We start from the raw sequence: 26,001 nt of genomic DNA, 5'->3' as shown, positions 1-26,001 counted from the left end.
ACTGGGATAGGTGGATTGCCCATTTCCGATGGCCACCAGATCGGAGACCAAGATGGTTTTAGGTCTCCAAACACCATTACCTCGGTCTTATCGGTGTTTAGTTTTAGACAATTATTGTCCATCCAGTGACTAATGGCTCTCATACCGGTCTGAAAGTTGGCTGCTACTTCAATCCCGTTCTTATGTACTGCCAACACCAACTGGGTGTCGTCGGCGTACGAAGTCACTCCCATTCCATGGGTTTTAATGATCCTCGCCAGGTCCGACACATAGATGTTGAAAAGTGTCGGACTCAGCGAGGATCCCTGGGGGACTCCGCATGGCAGCACGAACGTTGGTGAATAGAAGTTCCCCATCTTCACTGACTGTTCTCTATTGGCTAGGAAAGAGGTCAGAAGTTCCACAGCCCTGCCCTTTATGCCCATAGCTTTGACACGGTCGATCAGGATGTTATGATCGACCGTGTCAAAGGCCGCTGATAGATCTAGCAGGATCAGAACAGCCGAACCGCCCTGGTCCATGATCTGTCTGATCTCTTCAGAGGCCTTGATGAGCGCTGTCTCCGTTCCATGTCCTCTTCTGAACCCGAACTGGGTGTTATCCAACAGGTTATTTTGATCAATGTAGTTGGCCAGCTGTTTGTTTATGGCTTTTTCAAGAATTTTTGATGGGTAAGGGAGAGCTGCTATAGGGCGGTAATTTTTTAATTCCAAGGTGTTAAGAGTTGGTTTCTTTAATAGAGGCTTTATTATTGCAGTTTTCCAATTTTGGGGATATGTTCCTGTCTCACAAATGGTGCTGCAGATGTTCTCCAGGATTGGTGCTACTACATCAGATGTTAGTTTGATAATGGTTGGTGGGCATGGATCAAGAGGGGATCCTGACATAGTGGTTTTAATGAGGTCTTTTATTTCTGTTAGTGATGGGGGGATAAATTCGTTCAGAGATGAGGACGTAAGTTCTATGTTCTTGGTGTCGTCTGACAATTCCTCATTCGTGATGTTGTTAAATTTATCGAAAATTTCAGTTACCTTGGTCCTGAAGAAGTCGGCCATTTTATTGCAAAGGTCTTGGGAGGTTTCAGTGATATTGGCTGTTGGTATCGTTGTTAATGTAGCCACGGTCTGGTATAGTTGCTTACTGGAATTCTGTGCTCTTTCTATCTGTTCACAGAAATATTTGCTTTTTTCCTGTCTTAGCGTTTTCCTGTAGTCTGATAGCGCTTGTTTGTATCTTTCTTTGTCGTTGTTGTCATAGTTGACTCGCCAACGCCTTTCTAGATTGCGGCATTTCTGTCTCTCTATTCTTATCAGTTCGGAGAACCATGGGGCTGATGGTGTTGCACGATTAGACCGCACTCTTTTTAGAGGCGCTACTTGATTTAAGGTATCTGTAAGCCATTGGTTATAATTATTTGCTGCTAGTTGAGGGTCAGATACTGGGGGTGGTTTAGTGTTTCCGAGAGTTTCGGCTAAGGTGATCGTTTCTATATTTTTCCAATCCCTGCAGAGCCTCTGTTGTTTTTTTGCCGAGGGTTGATTTTTGTGTTTTTTAACACTAACGCAGAAAACCACCACTGCGTGATCTGACCATACAATTGGAGTTACAGTAGGGGGGGCAATGGCCGGGTTATTCGTGAACAATCCGTCAAGAATGTGGCCTGCTTTGTGTGTAGGTAAGGTGACCAGCTGGTTTAGGCCGGCTGCCTTAAGGTCCTCAATCAAACTCAGAGTATCTTTGTCTAGGGTGTTTTCTAGATGAAAGTTAAAATCTCCGAGTATTGTGAAGTCAGAGACTTCTGGCACAGTTTCTAATAAAGTGCTGATGGATTGGAGAAATGGTGTTCGGGCCGCAGGGGGGCGATAGAGCAGGACTCCATTGAACACTTGAGTGGGGGAAAGCGTGATGGAGAAAGATAGTGTTTCAGCCGGGATAGTGGCTGAAGTTCCAGTTTTTACTGCTAGATTTTGCAGTAGGATTATGGCGAGGCCGCCTCCTTTTTTTCCGGCCGGTCTGTCTTGTCTGACAATGTAGTAGCCCTCAGGGACGGCTGTCACGAGATCGGGGTCAGAAGCCAGGTCGGCCCATGTTTCTGTTATGAACAGAATGTCTAATTTGTGTGCCGATATTAGTTCGGCCACCTCTTCTTTGTGTTTGCACATAGATCTCGCATTCACTAGTGCGCATTTAATGCTTATGGTATCTTTATGTGGTGCTCCAGGAATTGGGGGTGTCTGAGTACAGGAGTGGGTGCAATTGAGATTGCATTTAGGGCAAGCTTTGTAAATTACGTCGGAATGCGCGTCTAAGTTAAGAAGTGGGCAATCCTGGCGGAGCATGGTGCTTCGAATCTCTGTCAGGTAGGAGGAAGAGTATTTCAGAGACTTACTAGAAAAGTGTGGAGGCTGGGTAGGATTTAGGGCTCTGGGCGCGGGTCCGGCGCGGACTGGCGCAGACTGGCACCCCTTTGGCGCGGCTTCGGCGCGCCATCGTCGCGCCCGCTGCGCACGTCCGCTGCGCTTCCGGCATGCGTTCATGATTTTATTGTAGGAGCTTAGGCGTAGGAGGGGCGTGGCCACCAGATATGGGCGTGTCTGTAGGCTCCTCGCTCCTAGCAATGGCGGCAGGGAAAGCGAGCGTTTACCGATTTCAGCAAGTTATCAGCTGATCGGCGTGGTTAAGGTGGGTGTCAGGTTTTAGCTAAATAAGTGAATCCGTTTTAAAGCACAGTATACAATATTAAAGAGACACACAGGTATCAAATCAGTTTCTGTTGCTCCCGGCTTCCGCCTCAGGAGTGACTCTGTCTGCAGGGCAGCGCTAATGGTCAGCGCGCGCTGTTTATAATAGAAAAGGGGCGTGGCCACCAGATATGGGCGTGTCTGTAGGCTCCTCGCTCCTAGCAATGGCGGCAGGGAAAGCGAGCGTTTACCGATTTCAGCAAGTTATCAGCTGATCGGCGTGGTTAAGGTGGGTGTCAGGTTTTAGCTAAATAAGTGAATCCGTTTTAAAAGCACAGTATACAATATTAAAAGAGACACACAGGTATCAAATCAGTTTCTGTTGCTCCCGGCTTCCGCCTCAGGAGTGACTCTGTCTGTTGGGGGACTTGAGCCGCCCCACAGTGCCCCGGGGACCACCACCTCCCCGGGGCACTTTATTCAAATGCGGGGGTTCGCGGGCATCGGGGATCACCACCTTCCCGGGGCAATGGAAATGAAGGGAGGAGGGCTGCGCTGGCCCCCTCCAGGAGCCCTTGATGGCCTTGAGGACTGCCACTCCCCTGGGCTGGCTCCTGCAATGTCCCGGGGTGCCAACCCCCGGGACATTGCTGTTTGGAAAACTTGCTCTCGCTTCAATGAAGCAAAGCAGGATTGCTTTTGAGCAAGGGGAGCTGCATGTCAGCAGCTCCCCTTGCTCAAAAGCAATGCTGGCTCCCACAGGAGGTGGGGAGCCGGCGGGACCGTGGGGGCATTGGGGCTCCCCCCACGGTCCCCAAGTGTGAGGCCAGGCCCTGGAGGATGGGGTCCCCGGGCCCAGAAGAGGCCTGGGAGGGGGACCACACGGCCCCCTCCCCAATAATAAATATATTTATTTATTTTAAACGGAAAGGCCGGCCCCGGGGAATGGGGTCCCCGGGGCCTAAATTGGTAAAAAGAATAATCTGAAATTGATAAAAAAGGGGTCCAGCCCTGGGAGATGGGGTCCCCAGGGCCCCAAAAATGATACAAGAAGGGGGGCTACACATTCCCCCTTCTAAAAAAATATTTTTAAAAAGCCGGCATCTCGCCGGAGGCCTCGCCCCCTCCCTGCACCACTCTGCAAACGCGCCCCCTGACGCGTTGTAAGTTGGGGAATGAATTCCCCTTGAATACTGAGGGTCCCTGGGGGAGAACTAGCACACCAGATACCTCCAAAAAGCACCACAGAGCTGGATTGCAGAGGTGGTCCCAGGCCACGCCCCTTTTAACACCACTCTGAGCATGTCATGAGTGATGTAATATGTGACATCATCAGCAGTGCATTGCGGGGGCGCAAGTTATAGTTAGCTCTACTAACTATAACAGCCGAATTTCTCTGGTTTTATACGAGTGAAATGTCCAACTAACTATAAAGTCCCTGCCCTGCAACCTATGTTTTTTTCAGTGACTATATATATATCTCTATATATATATATATATATATATATATATATATATATATATATATTATCTACTGGCGGTCGCCAGTAGATAGTTATAGTTAGGACCGTGTTTCCATAGGAAATCCGCAACATTCTATTTGGAATAACTTTGGCGCCGGTTGACGAATCCTCGCGAAATTTTCAAAATAGGTGGGGCGCTCTGCTCCGCTCCTACCCTGAAAGTCTCGGGGGATTCGTCAAGCGGGGGCTGAGAAAAAAGGGGGGTCCCATAACACGTTTTCCCCATGCAATTTTCCATAGGGACCTTTAGTCCAAGGTACAGCCCGAACGGCTGAACAGAATTACTTGAAATTTGGCAGAGAGGTAGTCCTCAGCTCAGGGAAGTGCCTTTTGCAGGTCTGGTGTCAATCTGTTCAGTTGTTCCTGAGAAAATCAAAAGTAAATTCATATATATATGTGGGCGGAGCCTAACCACACATCTCATCCTGAGATCTGATTGGCTGTCAGCACTTCATCCAAGAAGTGTTGGCAGCCATCTTGGGACCAATATACATGATAGTACCTCATTAAAAAGCATTGCAGTTAATAGAAGGTTTTAAGACTTTAGTTACATTATAAATCATTTGTTGATGGTACCATACTCATTTTAGGAATTGTGGTATGTTCTAAGGTGATTTCACCATGTGAAAAATCCTTCTGCTGGGATATCATGATTGAGAGAAAAATATTTTCTCATGCTTTTCCCACAGAGGTTTGGAAGGTGATCTATAAGCTAAACTGAGAGCTTATTTTCTGTAAATTCACACTATCTTTCTCAGTCATGTGAGAATGAAGTCTGACATTCTCAGTAAAACATGTACATCCAACAAGGGCAGAGACTGTCAGTTGATTCCTTTGTGTTCTACTGCAGCTTCCCAGAGTGTTCCAAAGAACAACTAGAGCGCTAACAGTCCTACTTATGATAAACGTATGGCACACCTGAAGCCATCTTGCTTGGATTAAAGTGGTAACTCTTAAAACATTTAATTTAAAAAGGAACAAAATGAGGGGGTTCATTTTTCCATAACAAGTATGATTAGTGCTGCAGAAAGAAAAACTAGGGCACATTTTGACTTCTGAAATCCTCTTTTATTTCATTAAAAAATTCTGACATGCAGACTGAAACATGCACTTTCAATACCAGCAGCAGTTTTCCCTGGTGAGCAGTAGCTTTACTACAGTGATCTAATGAGCAAAAAGAGTGCTAACTAATTTATGGCAAATGTGTGACATATCTGAATACCTTCATGATGGAATAAAAGTAAAAAACTGAAAGCATTTCCTACTGAGGAGACTGTAGTACATGAGGAAATTAGGAAACTTCATAACAAATAAATCTCCCAAGATGGCCACCGGAGACAAAAGAGCCCAAATGTAGCCCAAAATCACCCAGATGTAGCCCAAATATAGCCCAATGACAGAAGTGTGCAAAACACTTATTATTTTGTGTTTTTGCAGTGTTATATAGTGCAGACTTGTCAGGTATTGGAGTGCTTTACATGAGCATTGGTTACATCACACAAGAACAAATTCATTTTGGTTGTAGACATGGAGAGACTAAGTGATTTGACCAGAATCACAGAATGTCGAGCTGAAGCAGAAACTCCAAACTGGTTCCCCAGTTGCAAAGTCTGCAGTTCTGGAAGTAGCACCACATCCTCTCCCCTAAGTGCAACATTTAATCAAGTGGTCAACTGGATAAAAAAACATAAAGATAACAAATAATTTAAAAGTGCTTTGTCGCTATTTGAAAACTCAGAAAATATGTCCTTATTTTAGTCTTTTAGAGCACTAACCATAATTTTAATGCCAATAAGACCCTCTCATATATGTAATTTCTAAAGGTAATGCTCTAGGTATTACAGTTTTGATTACATCAAGATGACGTCAGGCGTTCCACACTTTTGTAATAAATATAGAATGTTAGCAATCTAGTTGTTCATTAGGATACTGTTGAGAGGCAGAGGCCAGGGGCACGGACTCTGACAATTGAAGGCAGGTAGGAGGGTGCAAAGGCAACAATTTAACCACACTGAGCAGGCAGGAAGGGCAGTGGCAGCACAACAGACTATGGAGGGCAGTGGAAAGGGGGGCAGGGGCAACAAACCAACAATACAGGACTTGCAAGAGAGGCTGTGGCAATGTAATAGACCATTGTGGGCAGAAGGAAGAGGCAATGGTAGTACAACCATACATGCCAACAGACCCGATTCAGCCAGGAAACGTCCAATGTTTTTAAGCTCAAATGGGCTTTATTTGATCTGTCTCCTGTCTACAATCTCCTCTTTTTCAATGTAACTCAAAGGGGAAAATCAATACCCCAGTTTTTTTTTCAAAATCTCCCTCTTACCAAGTTCAAAATGTTCGCAAGTATGGTACATTGGATCATGGAAGGAAATGGGGTAGGGACATGGACTTGGATAACAGAGGACAGGAGGGACATGGAGAGGTGCACCAAACTGACCCTGCAGGGCAGGCATCAGGGTTTGCAGCAGCACAATACACCACACAGGGCATGCGGGACGGGAGTGCAGCACAACAATCCATAGAAAGCAAGAGGGAGGGGACAGGACCATGCACATGGACAACAGAGAACAGAGGGGCAAGAGGCAATGGTAGCTAGCTGACCATAATGTACAGACAGGAGAGAAATCTGCAGCATAACAGACCATAAAGGGCAGGAGGGAAGGATCAGGGGCATTACAATGGAACAGACAAGCCAGGAGGGAGGGAGTAGGGGTCTGCACATGTAAACAGAGGGCTGGGGGCAAGGGGGCAGGGCAGGAGCAGCAAGATAGCCATGGAGGTCAGGCAGGATGGGCACTAGAAGCAAGACACACCATGAAGAGCAACAGTGAGACTGTGATGGCATACACACAGACCATGGAGGGAAGGTGGGAGGGGGTCAGGGGCAGCTAACTGACCACACAGGGAAGGTGGGAGGGGCCATGGCAGCACAGAAGACCATGCATGGCAATTGGGAGGGTTAGTGGCAGCACAATGGCTATGATGGGCAAGAAGGAGGGTGCAGGGGCATGCACAAAGGACGATGGAGGATAGAAGGGAGGGTCAGGACCTGTGCACAGACAAGAAAGTTCAGGGGAAGGGGCCTCACAACAGACCGCACGGGGCAGGCAGGAGGAGCAGTTGCAGCACAACAGACCAGGGAGGGCAGAAGGGTGTGGCAGTACAATGGACCATGTAGGACAGGAGGAAGAGGATAGGGGCATGGCATGTGGACAGGCAGGGTGGAGGTGGCAGGGACAGGTTACAGTCATCTGACAATGCTAGGCAGGTGGGAGGGGAGTGGCAGCTCAACAGAACACTCAGAGTAGATAGGAGTGGCAGGTCGATGGAACATGGTGGGCAAAAGGATGGAGCAGGGGCATGCACAAAGACATCGGAGGGCAGGGGGAAGGAGAATAGGGGCAGCAAGCTAAGCACAGAGTTTAAGCAGGAGGTCAATGATGGGGCATAGAATTGGGCAATGGAGGGCAGGAGGAGGGGACTGGTACATCATACTAAATTGAGGGCAGTGGCAGCACATCAGACCATGCATGGCAGGAGGGAGGAGGCTAGTCCATGGATTCACACAACAGAGGATAGGGAGGAGGGGGATGGGGCAGCAAGCTAACTGTTCAGAGAAGGCGGGTATTAGGAACTTTATTGTTTTTAAAACGTGTGTCTGTGCGAACTACTTAAAATATGACCAAGTATGCAGCATAATCTCACTTTTATTCAGGAAGAAGAGGACGTTTGTGACTGTGACTCCGGGCTCACTTGGCAGAAACACCCCCTGACCCTCCACCCCCTATCGCAAAATGTAATGCCCATGAAAAGGGTAGGTGAACACAGTGTTATATAGAACATAGTCCTGAGAGCACGATTGAAAATGAAAACTAGATATAGTGTATGGTATAAACTAAGCACCAAAAAGTGTGATATAAGATGAACCGGGCGTGAAATATAATATGCAATACATTGTGCGCAATGACAGATTCATTGGAGAGCGCGAGATAGCGCAGGCACTAGCGCGTGCTATGCGATGTGCGCCTTGGAGTGTAATATGTACAGGGCAGTGTTGTGTAACCTAACTAGTCTCTAAAGTTGTAATATAAAATATGTGCTGGGGAGTGTAACGTTGCATATGCACTGTGGCAAAGATATGGATCCCAGATTGTAATATGTATGGCATAGCACTGTGCGTTATAACATAGGCATCGAGGAAGGCACGTTAGATGGGGCAATATAACCCGTGCGAAGACAAGTGTGGCATGACATATTCACGGGGTGGTGTTACAGTGCACATGGGCTAGAGAGTGTCATAGCATATGCACTAGCTGGTGGAATACAACACAGAGGTGTGTGGCACTCGGCAGGCAATGGTGGGTGTAACACAACATTGGGCTCTGCCAGGAGCGCGCTGTGACTCTCAAGTGATGTTCGTCCCCTTTCCAGAGAGTAAAATAAAATGTTTTACACATCCGGCAGTGGATGTGTGTTTTATTAACCGTGAGGGGGGTTTCTTACATAGTTTTGGTCGAATTTTTGTCGAATCCCCTTTGAATGGCTTGGTGTGCATGTGTATTAAATGTGCCCGTCAATAGCTACCCATGTTTGTATAAATAAACGACAAGGGTGTCTACCGGGATTAGGCACGGTAGGGCATCAGACATGTCAGAGCTTCACTAGTGGTGTAAATACATTCCACGTGGATTCATTGTATGCATAGTCGCCTTTTAATGAATATCACTCAAATCGTCATGGTGATAGGTACGTACGGTTTGTCCAGCATGTCCTAGGTGTGTCTATAAATATATATTTTTTAAAAATAATAAAAAACAGTGGCCGGCCCTGGGGATTGGGGTCAAGAAAATATAATTAGGAGACAGGCCCTGGGGGATGGGGTCATCAGGGCCAATAAATTAGAATAAGAAGGGGAACCACACAGCCCCCCTTCTTAAAAAATTCAAATAAATAAAAGACTGGCATTGTGCCGGAGGCCACGCCCCCTCCTTGCAGCACTCTGCAAACGCGCCCCCTGGCGAGTTGTAAGTTGGGGAATTAATTCCTCTTCAATACTGAGGGTCCCTGAGGGCCAACTAGCCCAACAGGCATCTCCAGTATGCGCCAGGGAGCTGCGCTGCAGACAGGTGTTCTGAGGCCAAGCCCCTTTTTACACCTCTCTGAAACGCAGCTCTGTGGCGCCTACTGGAGGTACCTAGTGGTCTAGTTTGACCCTAGGGACCCTTAGGATTCAAGGGGACTTAATCTCTCAACTTAGAACAGCCACAGGGCGCGTTTACACAGTGGTGAAGGGAGGGGACGGGGCCTGAGGTGACGTGTGCAAACACGCACTATGGCACGTTTTAAATTGGGGATATAATTTCCCTCCAATACTGAGGGCCCCTGGGGGCTAACTAGCCCACCAAGTGCTTCCAGTAAGCGCCACTGAGCTGCATTGCAGAGAGGTGGTCCAGGCTGTGCCACTTTTTACACCTCTCTGCAACGCAGCTCTGTGGCACTTACTGGAGGTACCTAGTGGGCTAGTTGGACCCTAGGGACCCTCAGGATTCAAATGAACTTAATCTCCCAACTAAAAACGGACACAGGGCGTGTTTACACAGTGGTGAAGGGAGGGGACGGGGCCTGAGTTAACGTGTGCAAAAACGCCCTGTGGCCTGTTTTAAGAGGTAGTTTTAATCCCCCTGCCCTATTATATACTAGGGGCTTACAGAGGAGGTCATGCTAATCACAGGGGGACCCCAACGCATAATGTTCCCTAGTGTATGTAGGTGTTTTCACTGTATTCTAAGTGTCTTTTAACATAGCACTGGCTCTAGGACTGGTTAGTCAGACTCAGTTACCACCAGTATCCGTCTGAAAAAGTTGAGGGTACAGGATGATTTTGCAACAAGGATTCTTTCTGCTCTTCTTTTTGTTCTTTCTGCACGTTATCCTTCTTGCTGCACTTTTCTTCGTCTTTGAGGACTTCTGTTGCTTCTTTCTGCACTTATTTTTTTTCTTTCTGTGCATTTTTTCTTCTTTCTTCACATGTCCTATCTCTGTAGGCATAGTTAGAAATTAGCATTTAAAAAACCTTTGAAATTCACAGAAATAACCATAGGTTTCAGGCACGTTATAGTTAGGAATTAGCATTTAAAAAACCACAGAAATTCACTGAAAAAACCATAGGTTTCAGGGGTGTTATAGTTAGCTGGACTTTTCACTTGTACAAAACCATTGAAATTCCCCCGTTATAGTTAGTTCAGCTAACTATAACTCGCGTGCCCGCAATGCACTGCTGATGACGTCACATATTACATCACTCATGACATGGTCAGTGACATCACTCATGACATCACTGATGACATCTCAAATGACATCACTGATGACATCACTGATGACATCATCTTTGTGATAGAGTGGCAGACCTCCTCTCACCCTAATATAACCTTTGATGCACACATTCAAAAATAGAGACAAAAAATTTCAAAACAATGGACATACCAATACCAGTTACAACAACCTCTTCAGTAATTCTAAGATCCACATACACATCCACTCATTCACCAACAGTCCTATACAGTCACTCATACATGTACTCACTCATCATATGTACTCATACACCTATACATCCTGTTACACAATGCCACTCATCCATAGAGTTACTCACACACATAGTCACTCATGCTAATAAAGAATCAAACATACATTTACTTGCATATACAGTTATACACACACCACCACACTTACTTCTACGGAAACTTACACATACTTAGTCTTTTAAACAATCACTTATAGAAATACATACTTATTCATACAGGAACTCTTTCAATCTCTCACTCTCACATATACTCACTTATATACACCAATAGTCACATATACTAGTTTAAAACATATGTAGTTACTCATAAAGACACTATTGAGACAGTCATTCACTCACTAACACACCCATACACACACTCATCCACCCATACAGTCCTGCACACATGCTGTCTTCAACACATACAAACAGAGTCACTCATTCATGCACCTATGCACTACGTAATACCCCCCACCGAACCATGCAGACACTCAGACTGATACTCAAAAAACCAACTAATAACCTATATAGACACCCATGTAGCTACTCACCAACCCATGCAGCCACTTATACACAAAGTGAGATACTGATACAGATATTTACATATTTAAACATTACTCACTAAGCCATGTATTCACTATGATACACTTAATCAGTCAGTTACACAATCAATTTTTCAAAAACAAATCATCCATTTAGACACTTATATACCCATTTATTCTTCCATCGACCTTGAGATATACATATATAAAACATATTTAATTTTCAGAAAAACAGACATTCACTGGATGATGTCATCAGTGATGTCATCAGTGATGTCATTTGAGATGTCATCAGTGATGTCATGAGTGATGTCACTGACCATGTCATGAGTGATGTAATATGTGACGTCATCAGCAGTGCATTGCGGGCGCGCGAGTTATAGTTAGCTGAACTAACTATAACGGGGGAATTTCAATGGTTTTGTACAAGTGAAAAGTCCAGCTAACTATAACACCCCTGAAACCTATGGTTTTTTCAGTGAATATATATATAGATAGATATAGATATAGAGATACATATATAGAGATATATATATATATCTGGAAAAAAACTACCCTTACAGGGGTGTTATAGTTAGGAATTGGAATTAAAAAAACATAGAAATTCACTAAAATATATATATACATATATATCTGAACTGGAAAAAACTAACCTTACAGGGGTGTTATAGGTAGGAAATGGAATTGAAAAAACATAGAAATTAATTGAAAAAAACAAAAGTTACCAAGAGGTTATAGTCAGGCTCAGGTTTCACTCGAACAAAACCAGAGAAATTCAGCAGCTATACTTAGCTGAGCTAACTATAACTCGCGCCCCCACAATGCACTGCTTATGACCTCACATATTACATCACTCATGACATGATCAATGACATCACTCATGACATCTCAAATGACATCACTGATGACCTAGCACACTGCAATGTGCTGGAGTGGGCACCCCGGGACATTCCTGGAGCCAGCCCTGGGGGTTGGTCGTCCCCAGGCCATGTAGGGCTTCATGAGGGGGGCTGGACATCCCCCATCCTTTCCTCAAATTTATCCCACGGAGGTGGTGGTCTCCGGGGCTGGAGGTCCGCAACAGACCCTCTTAATTATTGTATTTGTGACCTGGAGAGGTGGCGGTCCCTGGGGCTGTGTGGGAGGCCTTAGGGCATCCCCCTCTTTAAAAAAAAAGTATGTATACCGGGGAGGTGGCGGTCCCTGTGGCAGCGGGGGAGGCCCTACGGCCTCCCCTGCATTACTTAAAACAAAACAGAAACAGTGTGCCCCGGGGAGGTGGCGGTCCCTGGAGCATGGGGGTCCACAAGCCCCTCCCATGTTATTCTAATTAGCCCCTGGATGATAGTGGTCCCCGAGGCAGGTGGCAGTCCCCGGGGCTTTCCTAAGACCTAGAAGGCGGGACCCCGTGCTCCCACCTCCTATATTTATTAAATGCCCCTGGCCCACCTGGCAGTTATTTAAAAGCAAGCGCGGGAGACCGCGCTTGCTTTTTAAAAAAAAGATTTTGCCACAAATTCGCTATTTTCGCAGAAAAATTAGCCCATTGCTTCCATGTGGGGTGAACTGATTGTTTTCATTCAAGGATGACCTTAAAGATGACATTAGATCACCCTAGATATATTTGAATGCTCTGTCAAGTCATTGCTGTATGAAATATTATCTTGAAGGATAATTCATTTAGTCCTGGCTCTAGATGGGCTCCTATGACAGGCGGTGTATGAACCAATAATTAGTACACCTTGATTTAGACAATATTTGCCTTCATTTCTCCGGCGCATATCATATGATCAGGCTTGGTATTGTTCTGGAAGCTTAGGTTATTTTGTTTACTTCTTTTCTATTTGTAGAGTCCTAATGATCCAGATGGGATGCCATAATGTGCTTTATGTATGTAAAGGCAAAAATAGGAAACCCAATATAATTTGTTTTAAAAAAAATGTTGTAGTGACTACAACAGGGGCTGCTGCAGCACCTCCTCGAGAGACAGAATCTTCGGTGTAGTCATTTTTTTAGGCACCTTGCAGGGCAGGAAAAAGTTAACGCTTATATGGTCAAAATACATTTTGTGTACTTTGTGTGATAAAGTCCTACAGATAGCACATGCTGCCATGTACTCCATCGGTAGTACAACAGGCATGATGAAATATCTCATCACCATGCCATGCATGAATTAGTACTCTTGGCCAGACATAGCACCATGAGGAACAGAGGAGGAGGAGGGTCACGGGTTGCAGCATTTCATCACCTACTGTAATCACTGCAGTAAGGTGATTTGATCAGGAAAGATGAAAAGAAGCATTAGCTCACAGGCAATGGATGCACATCTGCAGAAATTTCCTACAGATTACTTTAGTTACACAGAAAAATTTACAAAAAGCACAAATGTTACAAAATAAGAACTTGGTTTAAAAAAAAAAAAATGTTTGCTCTTAGTGGGTTCTCTGCTCTTGGAGCAAAACTCCACTGCCCACAGACAAAGTGTGTGCTCTGCAGGTCTCACATGCCTGCAGAGGGTGGATTGTCGCCCACCATGGCTGCAAACATCCGAAGGCTTTGTACAGTATCTGGATGCCCCTCCATAGAGCACAGCCCACTCTAGTTGAGCTGGGTCAAAGTTTGAACAGTGGGGATGGACACCTATGAAGTGTGGGGCACAGGGCTGGCTTGAGACCATGCCCTGAGGCACACCTCTTTGAATGATAGGAAAGAGGGCCTTGCTCGTACCCAGGCCCTGTGACTCATCCCCACTGACCAAAAGCGACTCACAGTGGGGGTTGAACACTTGCTAACGAAGGAGTACCATCCACTCCTGTTGTGAATACAAAGGGCATGCGCTGTTGGGGTCGTATGTCTGGGCAGAGCCCACCTCCACTGCACACAGCTGAAGGCTGTGCGGGGTGGGATTCAGATACTCATGGGGTATGGGGCTAAGAGTCTGGTCAGAGTCCAAGCCATTTTGCCCACCCTCGCTGCACACAGAAGGCAGCCATGTGCAGTGGATAGGGATTAGGGGCAAGCTAGACAACAACTGGTACAGGTAAGGTACAGAACCTTGTCATGAGTCATCCTTGGGAGCCAATCGCTACTTCACATGGCTTTAGGCCATGTGATCTTGAGTTAGCCTGCACTACAGATTTTATAGAGGGCCTCAAACCGGTCGCTACAATGCACACCCAAAGTCTATGTGAAGTGATTTTTAGCTGTAACCAGAGCCTGTGGTCCAAAAAACAGGTCCATGTACAACATGATCAAAACGACCCAAAAATTCACTAAAAAAACAAGGTGAAGTTATGGTTAGTTTGATTGTAACATGATAATGTATGCTTAAAAAAATTATGTGTATTTCATCTTAACAAAATTAATTTAAAGAACATTAGCTAAGTGCCTCACCAACACAATGTATGTAACTTATAAAATAAAAATAACAAAAGTATGAACATATTTCATTGATTAATAATACAAAGAGAGCTCTTCCTCACATATTAATCGACTACAACCTTGTAACAAGCATTGGCATAGCCAATAGGTCTCGCTTTTGGGACCTTATAAGTATTTAGTTATGCAGCAGAATATCCTTGGTGCAACAACACCAACTGTTGCATGGCTAAACACTTATAAGGTCCCAAATGCGAGACCTATTGGCTATGCGGATGCTTGTTTTGGGTGTGCCCGGGCCAATTTTTGTTCCCAATCCAACCCTGATCTGCAGTGACTATTGGAGAATGGTGTTATGTCCACGGGCCACACTCCGGCCGTGTATGCAGGCCCACTGACTATTAATAAACCCCTGAGCAGGCACACTTTAGTGGATTAAAGCCCGAGTTCCTTTATTTAAATTATCACGTACCTACGTCACGGTCGTGACTATCGCGACCGATGCATGAAGGGGGAGCCACAAAACACCCCTCTCTTGGGTGAGCAACATTCACTTGTAACCAGGAGGTGCGTGGTAAGTGGGCTTGTTCACCCCCTCTGTGTTCACCCCCTCTGTTCTGTATCTAGAGTAGCAGCAGTGTGTTCCTGGCTGCCCTCAGATCTCCTTTTCCTCTTGGACTGCATAAAATAAAGAAGTATTTTACGTACATCATATCTGCTTTGAGTTCTTCCCGGGACCACGATGCCCTTGAGCGTCCATTGAGCTTTTTTAAGTACTAACTCACTCAGTCTCTCACTCGCTCGCTCACACTCACTCACTCACTCACTTGTCACGTTCACTAGATATGGTCACATTGGGCCTTTCAGCTAAGGCTCTCCAGAGGCGCGGACTCCACAACCTTGGGTGTGTACCTTGTTGTCAGCTGTGGAGTTTGTGTTTAACTCTAGGCTCAGAAGTGTTCCTGGAGAGGGCAGACTTGTCACGTGATTGGCAGGTTTCCATTCCCTCTGCACTGCATGCATCTTCCTTCTCAGAGTTCACAACCCAGGCTTCCACACATGATCCTGACTCATCGCTGACACACTGTGCACTCTTGGCCAGAGGAAGGTTCCCAGACGTCTCGTTACTCACCACCACTCGTTCTCTACTAAAGGAGGGCAGGATTACAGTGAGGGTGAGTGAGATTGCTCAGGGCATCTCCGGGTACATTGTGCTGCATTGAGACCACTTTTTGTCACACAGACCGCAAGGAGCAAGCATTGGCAAAGCAAACTGTTCTCACCTTTTCGACCTATCGGCTTTCCCGGTGCTGTGTAAGAATCGGCTACAAAAACCCAGAGAGGAATAGGGCGTGATGCTGTGAAAGTGCACATATGTGTCAAAGCACTACTGGTGAGCGTCTCCTTTTGTATGCACGTGCTTGTGTGATGACATGCCTGCACATACATGTGTCATATGCACAATACGGAATGAGAGGCGCCATTTTCTTTTTTTCATTTTCCGTTAAAAGATGGGGGACGCCATTAGGAGTGGAAATAAAACATTACTTTGGCGAAAGCGATGATGTGGCAAAAGGCAGCTGCAGGGCACTTAAAAAAAAATTAACCCAAAAAAATGCTTGGGAGTGCTGGGGGTGCAACAGAGGAGAAGTCGTGAATAAGTCAATATGGGGTGGTAGCAAATAAAGGGAGCAACAGTGCAGCTTGATATGGGAGACTCATTTGTGGGGGTGAGAAAAAAGTGGGTGACACAATAGAGAAGCTGGTGGTGTGAGAAGCAGAGAGCAGCGTAGAGCATGCGAAGAAGGGTGAAGTGGGTATTTCATGGGGGGAGCAGCACATGAGGCAGAGAGCAGCAAAACAGAACCGCTCGCTGTCAGACTGTTGAAAGCAAAAGAAACCAGCAAACAAAACGTCAGTGGTTCTTTGATTTAGTTGCTTCGCTGTGAAATGGATCCAAAAAAAAAAAGAAGCTCGCGAGTGGTGCGCGCGCGTGCGCCACAGCAAGACATGTGCTTTCAATTATCGCGCCCGTGTCTGGGCACGATAATTGAAACCACATGGCCTTTGGTGCGCGTAATAGACACCAATAGGCCATGGGTGGAGCAATGCGCCTGCCTTTGGCCTATTGCGTGCCTTCTTTGTGTAAAACATGCACGCAAAGGCCAATCGCGGAAGCCAAAAGGAAAAGCACACGTACGAGCGTGTGCGGTTCGAGGCTCTGTTTTGAAACCCCACACAAAAGGACTCTCGCTGCACGAGCCCTAAAAAAGCATTGCTTTAACAGATATGGAAAAAATAGTGTACCAGATCAACAATGTTAAAGAACTTTCTAAGGCAAACAACATTGAAAAAGACACATTCACAGGAGCGGCCCGTGCAGGTAAGAGTTGTGGGGCGGTGGGGCCAGGTGTGGGTGGGGGTGGGGGAGAAATTTCCACAAAGTACTACCAGGGAAAATTAAATAAAGAATACATTTTCCCTCATTTTCGTCTGTCGAAATCCCCGCTCCTGCACGTTCATTCAGTAGCGGCTTGCTGTGGGAGTGCTGCGGGCGGTGGGGTGGGGCGGGGGAGGGGCAGGGTGGGGGGTAGTGAGTCGGATATATGACGTCCACGAGTAAAGTAGGTACACATATTTACTGGTGAGCACAAAGGAAAACATACAAAGTACCAAAAGCAACACCACATTTAGGGGCCAGATGTACGACTGTTGCAGTCGCAAATGGGAAATCGGCCTGTTTGCGACCACAAAATTGGTCTGCCCCATTTACAAACCACATTTTGAGAGTCGGTAACCTATTACAGCTATTAGGAAGGGGCGTGCAAGGGTGTCCCTTCCTAATAGCAACTTGCGCTTCAATGTACAATTGTTTTGCAAACGGAATTGCGGTGCCAAAACACTTGCAGCTTACCACCTACTTCAAATAGTTGGTAAGCCACTCACAAACTGGAAGGGGTCCCGAGGTGACCCCTTCCCCTTCCCCTTCCCCTTCCCCTTCCCCTTCCCCTTTGTGAATGTATGCGAAAATATTTTGTGAGAGCAGGAAGTGGTCCAACGGACCACTGCCTGCTCTTAACAAATGAAACAGAAACGTTTCATTGTTCTTTTTTAAATGCATCCCATTTTCCTGTAAGGAAAACGGGCTGCATTTAAAAAAAACAGCTTCATTGAAAAAGCAGTACAGGCATGGTGGTCTGCTGACCCCAGCAGGCCACCATCCCTGGGAGTGCTAGCCATTCCTAATGGGGTCACAAATTGCACCTGCCTCATGAATATTAATGAGGCAGGCAGTTTGTGACCCTATTAGGAATCGCAAACAGTGTCTGAGACACTGTTGTACATTGCTATTTGTGAGTCACAAATTGGAAGTCTCGAGTAGGATTGTACATCTGGCCCTTATAGTGTTATGTACTATGGTACATGCTAATAGTGTATATAATATACATAATATACACTATAAGCATGTACCATAGGGGCATATGTATCAAGCCCTTTTCCCTTTCGCAAACGGGCCGATTCTCAGAATCAGCCCGTTTGCGAACGGGAAAAGACCTTTTGGGATGTATCATCCCAAAAGGGCATCGCAAATTAGAGAATCGCAAAATTTGTGATTCTCTATTTTGCGATTGCATTTAAGGAATTGCAAATTGCGATTCCTTAAATGCAATGTATGAAGCACAGAAAAAGTGCAATTTGGCCTTAAGGAATCGCAAATTACCACCAACTTCAAGTTGGTGGTAATTTGCGATTTCCTTTAAAAATGCACTTTTTTGTATTTTTCAAAGTGCTGTGTGGCACACATACATGCCCTTAGGGCATGTATGTGCGCTACATGTGTACACATACATATTTCAGGGGTGCAACAGGGTGTCCTTTTGACACCCTGGCACCCTTGAAATTGCATTCTCATTCTGCGATTCTATAATTGCGAATCGCAAATTGAGAATGTTTTCCCATTCATTCCTAAGGGCCTCCTAGCCCATAGGAATGAATGGAAAGGTATTACTTAATTGCGATTCGCAATTTGCTAATCGCAATTAAGGAATGCCAAGGAATCGCAAAATATTTGCAATTTTTTTATTGCATCCTGTTTTGCGATTCTCAAATAGCGATTCTCTAAAAATCGCTATTTGAGAATCGCAATAACGGTATTTGATACATATGCCCCTTAGTGAGTTACATACACGCAAACGGTCAAGTATCTTAAAAAATCTATAGCCTACCTTAGTATATAATAATAGAAAGCACGCCCTGCACCTATATAAATGTAAATCGAACAGTCAACTACTACTATTCACACAACATCACTGAATGTGGATAGTTATGTTCAGGAACACAAAAAGCACACAAGAATACTCACATTGAGAATTAAAAAATGTGTATACTCTATCTTGATGAACACATCCCAATTGCTCCAAAAGGGTCAAATATAATTCAAAAGGCCGCAATAGCACCAGTGTAGTTCGTTCAGTCAGTTTCCATGGACTTTTTTTTTCTTAACTTTGGTGCAGTTTGATAAAACTTCCCTAAAAAAAAAAACTTCAAGATGGGGTACTCTTGTTAAGTTTTGTGCAGACCCATCAAACGGGGCCAGAAAAACAAAGGGGACAAAAGTGACATTTGCAATATTACCTTTCATAGGTTCGTTGCTCCTCTGCACAGAAAAGCTGGCTGAACGAAATTATACCAAACTTGTCGTGTACAAAGAACTTTAGACAATAAAGTACCTTTGCTTGGTTTGGGTTACATTCGTTCAGAAGTTTGCGAAAATAGTGTTTCAAATGTGTTTCAGTCTGGGCATAAAAAGGATAAGTTACCGATATAATATGACAGTTGAAAAAGTTTATTTCTGACTTGTCTATAAATTTAGCACAGTTGGATGAATTTTTTTTAAATCTGGTAGATGCTTAGAATGTTTAGCTTACTTATGGTATTTTTTTTATTTTTGTGCAGATTTGTCAAGGAGGTGCACATATAGAAGTGGTTGGTTAGAAAGTGTTCAACTGCTGATAACCATTAAATCATTTGACAAGTCCACATGAAATTTTGAAGGTTTTTGTCTTCTGTTGGTTATTTACGGTTCAGACACATCCGTTAAAGGGTAAGGACGTTAAATAGGGGGGCATCAAAAATCATTCATTTGATAATAACTTTGAGCAGTTTTCCAGATCTGCACAACTCTTGCCAGCCACTTAACAGGTTTAGATTATTATTGTTAGTTTCAAGCACACCCGTCAAGGAGGAAAACACAATGGGTAGCCAAAACAGCAGAAATTCCCATACAAATAATTCCTCTCTGCTACAGAAAGAAACCCTGAACAAAACTCTACCAAACTTGGCGTGAAACTAAAACTTTACCAAGTGTGTTGTTGCTTGGTTTGGTGTAAACCTGTTCAGTAATTTTCAAGAAATTAACCTTACAATAATGTGCCACTAGGCTTGAAAGGGAAAAAAGTTAGAGTTATCTGGACGAGTGGTCTGTGAACATTCTTCACACCTGTCTATGGACCTAGATTTAAAAATAAAAGACATTCCCCTCCACCCCTACTGGGCAAGGAACCTTTTAGCTCCTGTTGTCCATTTGGACTACTAAACCAAAGTTTGGTCTACGAACCCCTTAATAAAACAGGATTGAGGAAACTTTGAAAAAAATAAATTAAACGTTTTAGCACCGTCCCAATCACCTCAGGCAACTATGCTGTTATAAATTGGCTGCGATTGGATTAGCATTAGCGGAATCCATCTGGTATTTAGAGGCTATCTTGTCAATTTTGTGGAATCCATTTTGTATTTCTGGCAGCCATTTTGTCTGCCATGTGCTCGCCAAGGGCTGTTTCCTTCTTCACTGTTGTTTAACCTTGTGCTCTGTTTAAAGGACTGGCTATACTTAGACTCTGCTACTCTGCACATGTGCAGAAGAATCTAACTGTCCATACATCTGTTTTTAACCTGTAGCTGTCAGGTTGTTTCTACCAGAGTCAGCAACTGCTAGCTCCTCCTTTACTGTTGACTGTGCATTTCTGTATGACCATCTATGTATGTAATTCTCCTATGTGTGCTTGTACCGCCCTCTTTTTGAGCCCCTGTGTGGGTATAAAAGACCCATGGTTCTTCTACTCTGTGTGCTACATTCATTCAGCACCACAGAGTGCTGTATGAATGTGGTTCCACCTCATGAGGTTTATTAAACTTTGTATTTTCTATTCCAGTTTCTGTGCCAACTTCTTCCTATTGGTCTGAGGATACTGTGACCTCCTAGCATCCAAATTGAATTTAAGCCATGCTATACAGCAATAGGGGGTCACTTAGATGTGAAATGTCACTTTACCCAGGCGTACAAAACTCATTTTTATAAGGGTATACATTATACATTTCTGATGCCACATCTCTGGGATATGTAGGGGACATTCTGGGGATGACTATTATGCAAAAACATTGTAGGATATTCATTTTTAAGTGCCCCAAACATCAAAGTCGAAATTGAGTAAAATTCACTATTTAAATGAGGTTATTCCAATCAGAGCAGCTTTTAAACTGCCTTAGGCTCCAGCAAATGCACATATGTAAGTATAGAATGAATAGCTGACATCTATACTGCTAGGCAAGCACTCGGCACACTGCTTACAAATATAAATATGTACAAAAAAACTGGCAGAAGTTATTAAGCTTACCTCTGAATTGCTGGTAGACAGGAATGAAGTGGGTTTTGTTGTTGCTCTTTCCGTCTCCAGGGTCATTTTGAATTAGGACACCCCCATGAAAACCTTGCACGCAAGATGGGACAGCTGCATAGGTTAAAGGCCGAAGTCCTACATTTAGAAGCCTGCAGGGCTCAGCGCAACGTTTGCTTTGACATTTCGACATTTGAAAGACGAAATGGCAGGGCAGGGACAGAAAGAGGTTTTGCTTACTTTTTTTGGCAAAAGAAAGATTTGTTCACTCACATGAATAGATTGCATAATAATAATGGTATATGTCAGCTTTTATTAAGACAATGGCTCTGTCATATGTATAGCACTAATGCTTTCATGGCTGAATTAAAGAAGCAATGGGATTTAGTTTGAATTCATGTGCCCTCGTGTTACACTTGTACATTTGCTAAAGGAATATGTTCTTTAGCTAGCTGAATGTGCTATTTAGCTCCTCAGAGTTTGTTTATGCCCAGTTGCTACAAATTGGGGTTGATAGTGTTGACAGAATGAAACCTGTTACAGGTTTCCTACTGTCAAAAATGGGGGGGGGGGGAGGCTAGCTCCTCTACAAATTAAGGGTAGGCAAATTTATGTTTTCTCTCTCTTTTTCCTAATTTCTTTTGAGCCTGTCTAAACTGTCTGTGAAATAGCCATGAGACATTTAATTGGCGATTCAGTAATACTGTTTTAAACTCAGTGAAGGTAGAAGGCCGGAAGCACTGGGATGTGAAGTGTGTACCCCTGCCACTGTCTTGGGCGAAAGACGGGGTCACAAATCAGAAAGGAGAAATCGTGGATCAAGTTTTTGATGCCCAGCTGAGAGTCACAAACCGACCAGATCAGCAAGAAAGTTTTTGCTTGAGGTAACCCCCTTTGAAACAAGGGTTGCTTCAGAGATCCTAGCATCAGGCCTCTGAAACCTGGTCCCAAAGTGGCTGTAAAGTTTTCACCTTTGTTGGTCAAGAGATACCTGGGCACACTGAATGCAATCTATGGCCCCAACGAAAGAGCAGTGTGCCAGCAGAGCAATACAGGAGTTAGGGAAGGACTTGAGTTCAGGGTACAGGTGCTGTGTCTCTGGTGCCTGTTAGATTGAAATGAAGAAAACTGGTGCACTGCCTGAGACACTGGACAGGATCGCTGAGAGCATTTGCCCTGGTGGGTGATTGCCCTATCCTGAAAAAAGAAACTTTTCCCTTGAAACTAGGCCATGATTCCTGAGTTGCGAGTTGTGCAGCTCCACCGTGGGAACAACAAGAGCCTGCCTGTGAGGCTCAAACGGACACACGGAGAAGACTCCCCTCTGGTTGGTTGTATAGCGGCTTTAATTTCCCAAGGACTTCCTTTTCTTTTTTGTTGAAAATGTACCCCATTGGTCGTCCCATTTTTGAGGAGGAGCAACCCTTTGCAGCTCTTCGTCCTAATTCTCATGGTCCTGTGTAGTCCTCCTGGTCCTCTGGATCCAGGATCATTTTTGTAATAATATGTCTGACTGCTTTCATAATTGTATTGGGAATAATGTTTATTCTGCGATAAATGTTACTTTACCCTTTTCTTGATTGATATTCTAGCCCTCATAAAGGAAACACTGGAAAAGTCTAGTGAAAATGTTTTTATTAGATACGTACTGTTGGCTATTTTGATATTGAAATTGATGGTCACTGAAATGCATAGGAGCCTTGAAAATGTTTTTACTGGATGGTTCTAGGATTTGCTTAGGACTAGAAAGCTAATAGTTCTGTTTCTGATAATAGTAATTACTCTCTCCTGCTATCTGTATGACCCAATGCTCTGTTCCCTTTGTACTCCTGCTTATACCTTATACATACCAGCTTAACAATATTTAGAATGAGAAATGCCCACCTAGCAATGAATTAGGATATTGATAAATTTATGGAAAAAGAAAAAAAAATGTAAAATTAATGTGCATATTTTTTTTGTTTTCCTACTGCATTATGGGAGATGTCTTCAGCTAATGCTAAAAGGGTCGTCTGTTGTAAATTGGCTGCGATTGGATTAGCATTAGCGGAATCCATCTGCTATTTAGAGGCTATCTTGTCAATTTTGTGGAATCCATTTTGTATTTCTGGCAGCCATTTTGTCTGCCATGTGCTCACCAAGGGCTGTTTCCTTCTTCACTGTTGTTTACCCTTGTGCTCTGTTTAAAGGACTGGCTATACTTAGACTCTGCTACTCTGCACATGTGCAGAAGAATCTAACTGTCCATACATCTGTTTTTAACCTGTAGCTGTCAGGTTGTTTCTACCAGAGTCAGCAACTGCTAGCTCCTCCTTTACTGTTGACTGTGCATTTCTGTATGACCATCTATGTATGTAATTCTCCTATGTGTGCTTGTACCGCCCTCTTTTTGAGCCCCTGTGTGGGTATAAAAGACCCATGGTTCTTCTACTCTGTGTGCTACATTCATTCAGCACCACAGGGTGCTGTATGAATGTGGTTCCACCTCATGAGGTTTATTAAACTTTGTATTTTCTATTCCAATTTCTGTGCCAACTTCTTCCTATTGGTCTGAGGACTCTGTGCAGAGCAGGGCGAACCCCTTGCACTGGTAGGCCTAGCTGAGGTCACCATCAACAATGCCTCTTCTTGAAGGAATTGCATGACACTTCATATACTAACGGTAAGCTACATTTGCTAACAACTTGTCAAACATCATGCTGAAGCATTAACCAATTATCAGCCAATGAATACTTTTGTTGAGACCCCCACATAACCCTGCCCCACCTTGATGGATCTGCAGGAAACTCAATATGTCAAGAGTAAGCTAAACAAGATAAGGGTCTGCCAGAATTTGTGTAGATATGTTGCAGATTATCATTCACGATATTACTGATGACATCCCAAATTACATCATTGATGACATCAATGATACTGCTGCTTTTTTAAAATGATACAAATGATAAAATTAGATGTTTCTTACATAATATAAGTAAATCCTATTGGTGAATCACTATTTTGATCCACTGCTATTGTGCCAGAATAATTTAAAAGTTATGAATAGATTTTTATTGGTTAAGTATGCTATTTTTCAAAGACAATGGGGAGTCTCTTCTTCTGCCGCAATAGCATAATGTTTTATAATATTATAGAAATGTATGCTGCACTGTGATTATAAACTGAGGTAGGGTATTGTTTTTTTAGGCTACTTTCCTGTTTGCTTATTTATATGTTAATGTATGCTGTATGGTGACAAAATGTATAAGGCTGTATGTGTTTTCTTGCTTGTGGTAATTCAATTGAGTCCATTTTTCTTTGTATTCATTAGTTGATGTGAGGAAGTGTCGCTAAATCATTACGCCAGTGAGCATTAGTATGATATTTGAGGTTTTTACAGCAGTTGTTTGGTGTATTGTGATGTTTGCATTATGTTGGTGCATTGCGCTACAATAGTTGTGATCGTCCTCCATTTGCATGATTGTGCTTTAAAACAAACTATTTCTGTTAAGATTGTAGGCAGTTAAAGTGCAAAGAAGTTTGTGTTGTTACTGTAGTTGATACAGTATTATTACATTGCGTATTCATAGATAAATGGCAGGTGTTAACAGTTCTGTAATTAGTGTACCATCATTTACAACAGCAGTTTAGGCAAGATACTCAGTAGATAAAGTTATTCTTAAAAGTAATTATTTTTAGACGAAATGAGTAGAGTTAGCAGAAATGATGATGTAATAAGTGATGGCATCAATGACGCCATTTAACATGATTGATGTAAATTGTGATGTCATAAGCAGTGCATAATGGGGATGCAAGTTCTGGGTAGTTAACTGAACCAAAGCAGCGAATTTCACTGGTTGTTAGATTTATTCTGTAAGTCAGTTCAGTTCATACTTTCTTTGGTGAATTTCACCATCAAAGATCATAAAAAGGATGTACATACACAAATGAAAAAACAAGTATAAAAATAAAAGGCATAAAAGCATACTAATACAGTCCAATTTTCATTCAAATATTTAAAAGTAGATACAGCTTAAGAGAAAGTAAATTCAAACCAAGTGCATTCGACAAAGTGACTACCAGTTAGAGTGGATTACAGAGTTAGTATAAAGTGCTTTTTGACTGAAACTCAACATAGCCATCAGAAACCACAAAGACCACAAACTGCCTGGTGTCAGACTTTAAAATTCTCAAAGCTTGGCAGTTCGGGCTGGATTGTTCCCATGAGGCACAGGGTCATGACTGATTTGCATATGGCCAGGTCTAAACTGGGGTGGCATGGTGAGCAAAAGAATTATGGATTTAACCCAGATCTCTTGACTAAGGATGAATGTTTCAATTTTTTCTGTATTCCGTCCATCAATTGGGTGTCATTTGCTTTCTCGCCCTAAGTGCGCCGGGTATGCCCAGACGTGAGTCCTGGGCTTACTGTGCCACTGGAATGAAGCTATCCTGGCTGAAGAGGGGTGAAACCCCGAAACCGGTCCTAGGATGCTTGTTTCCGGTCCAGGGAGTACCTGGCTTGGTAGTTCGGGCTAGACTGTTCCCATGAGGCACAGGGTCAAGACGGATTTGCATATGGCCAGGTCTATACTGGGGTGGCATCGTGAGCAAAAGAATGATGAATTTAACCCAGATTTCTTGACTGGGGGTGAATGTTTT

The sequence above is a fragment of the Triturus cristatus genome, chromosome 1_2 (genome assembly GCF_964204655.1).
Source record: "Triturus cristatus chromosome 1_2, aTriCri1.1, whole genome shotgun sequence".
Taxonomy (NCBI): domain Eukaryota; kingdom Metazoa; phylum Chordata; class Amphibia; order Caudata; family Salamandridae; genus Triturus; species Triturus cristatus.
Note: the sequence above shows the minus strand (reverse complement) of the source record.